This window comes from Zea mays, chromosome 1 (assembly GCF_902167145.1).
Source record: "Zea mays cultivar B73 chromosome 1, Zm-B73-REFERENCE-NAM-5.0, whole genome shotgun sequence".
NCBI classification, from domain to species: domain Eukaryota; kingdom Viridiplantae; phylum Streptophyta; class Magnoliopsida; order Poales; family Poaceae; genus Zea; species Zea mays.
Window position 1 is genome coordinate 145265045 of NC_050096.1, and position 2859 is coordinate 145267903.

At 55.5% G+C, this 2859-nt stretch overlaps 1 pseudogene; it reads right to left on the reverse strand.

The window, feature by feature from the left end:
- Positions 1-239: 239 nt before the first annotated feature.
- LOC103644942 (callose synthase 11-like) lies at positions 240-2380 on the reverse strand (annotated as a pseudogene).
- Positions 2381-2859: the final 479 nt, after the last annotated feature.

Consider the following 2859-nt stretch of genomic DNA (forward strand, 5'->3'; position numbering starts at 1 on the left):
TATTTATATATTCCTTCAACTTTTCTAGTTTATATTATGAATTGATAATTTCTTTCCTTCAGTATTAGCTAAATGTGGAAATGTCAGAGAAGATTAATATGAATATATTAGTAAAAATATTAATTTTAAGAACCACCAGAAGAATATGTTGTTCAAGTAAAAATTAAGGTTAAATACATATGGTTTCTGATATTTTTTATTGCTAGATACCTATGTAATAAATTAAAAGTTTTATATTACTATGTTTTTCGAACAGGGCCTCGGATTTTACTGGCACGGCCCTGCTCGTTAGCTTCAATCTTCCTATACGGCCGACCAAAGCCATATCTCAGCTTCAGCCGATTGATAGCATCATACAGCTTGCTTCGGAGGCCACCGTGCACAGCATCCAGGTGTTCCTCTGGCATCAAATTGAACTGCATTGCACTTGCAAAGAACTGGAATCTCAAGCGCAGTTGCTCAACACTGCGAATCTCCCCCAGATGTGAGAACAGCCCGATAAGTGCCCCAGTAAGTGATGAGAAGATCGCATACCATATCTGAATATCCATGAGATAAATAAGAACAACTGGAGCCCACAGAAAGATTACAACAATTCGCTCTGTGTGAGGCATGAACTCAAACCAGTTACGCCGAATGTCATGGAGGCTGAGAATAGTCTTTGTTGGCTTCACCATCGGCCTAATCTGGAGAAAGTAACTAAAGCTAAATTTAGCAGTGAGAAGGCACACCCAGAATGTGGTATACTTAATGTTATCAATAAGGCCCTCCCTCACACCACGTCCAACAAATGTACGGGTCTGGAACCACCAGGTGAGCACATATAGAATTCGCCAATTGGTTTTCTCCAGAAAATTCCAAATCCATGGGACGATGAAGAGCACAAGTGCAAGCACCTGTGGGATGAGAAACACAGCAGCTGCCTCAAGGTAGTTTAACACCCTGGAATTGGCAGAAAAAGACCACCTGCGGTCATGCCACCTCTGATTCCACATTCGAACATAGAGCACAATGAATGTGATAGTCCACCCAACAGCAACAAGCACCTTGAGCACCATCCGTACTGCGAGAAATATGGTATCCGTCCTCACGAGGCTGTATTGTGTGCCTGCATCAAGCACTGCCTGCACAATGCGCAGCGCAGCCTAGGTGATGAACACAGACAGCACCCGGATCTGGATGTCACGGTAGCGTAGGCTAAACCACGGAGTGTGGCCATCCCATGCAACGATCATTGCTGCTTGAAAGAACAGAATGAGCATCACCCATACCCGATCAAAGCTGCGGTACACATTCCAGAACGACCTCTGCTCAACAAAACCAGTCTTGCCAATACGCCCGGGGTTTCCTGGCTTTATAAAGAAGCTCCTCGCTGGTGACAGGGGCCACTGGAGCCGCCTGAAAACTCTGCGGCTCCAGAAGTACTCATTCACATCATCATAGTTCCTCCAGGCCGAGTGTGGCTTGGTCCCATTCCGGCTGAACTTCACCTCAGCCTCGAGCACGTCATATGTCGGCTTCACAACCTTGTCAAGGAAAGCATCCACACCGTGCACCGCAGGAACTGATGGTCGCCCAGTCTCGATATCAATCGACTGGTCGATGACATGGTTGAGATCGAGTGCCATGTAGTGGAAGATGTAGCAGAGGCACTCCGGCATGAACCTCAAATTGGCCGCCTCGCCCCAGATGAGGAGGTAGAGGGCGGTGTACAGTAGGTCGCGGCGTGTGTCAGGGCCGACCCCCTGAGCGACACGGCGTCCGCCGCTGGGCACATGGACGTGCGGCCTCTTGCCGAGGTAGGAGCACCAGGTCTTGTAGTTCTTGAGGAGCTTCCTCCGGATGTCCCGCGCGATGGAGTGGTGCAGCACGTCGGCGGGGTGGTCGGTGGGGAGGGTGCCGCCTGCGCGGAGCTGCGCGTTGGCGAGGAGGAGCACGAGGTGCTCCCGCTGGTTGCGGACGTTGTCGAGCTGGAAGTCGAAGGTGGCGCCGAGCCAGTCGAAGAGGTCGGCACGGAAGGCGTCCCAGGCGCGGGCGAGCGGCGGCGGCGGCAGGTCCGCCGCGTGCGCCAGCGCCTCCACGGCCGCGCGCACCTCCGGGAACCGTAGCGACGGGTGCTCCCCTTGCATCACCACGTCGTGGATCGGGATGATGTTGTAAGCCGGCGGCTCCGGGTACCCCCCTCCTCCCGCCGCCGCCGCCGCTGCAGCCACGGTGGCGGCGGCGCGGCGGTTGCGGAGGAGGCTCATCCTCACGGCTAGCGGTCGCGGAGCTGCAAAAACGGGGAAGGCGTCAGCGCCCAGCCTCAGTGACGAGTGCGGACTGAGAAATCAAGCCATTATCGGGAGCAAGAGGAGTACATGGGAATTTGGGGGGGGGGGGGGGGGGGGTGACTGCGAGATTGCGGTGACGCGATGCGTCGCTGAGTTGGGAATCATGTGATGGGAATGGGATGAGCCGTTTGCGTTTGTTTGCTTCAGCTTTTGCCGCTGCGAATCGCGCGCGGGGTTCGCGGCGTTCGCGGCCGGAGGGATGGCGCGGCTGGGGTTTTCGGCACGCGGACGTGCAGGCGGGGATCGTGGCGTTTGGGGCGGCGGGGATCGATCGGGGCGGCGGGGCGGTAGTTGGGGTTTTCGGCATGCGGGCGTGCAGGCGGGGATCGTGGCGTTCGGGGCGGCGGGGATCGCAGCGATCGGGGCGGTGGTTGGGGTTTTCGGCATGCGGGCGTGCAGGCGGGGATCGTGGCGTTCGGGGCGGCGGGGATCGCGGCGATCGAGGCGGCGGGGCAGTGGTTGGGGTTTTCGGCATGCGAAGTGGATGGCGGGGGCAGTCTACAGTTCGGTCATAATAGTTGTAGAG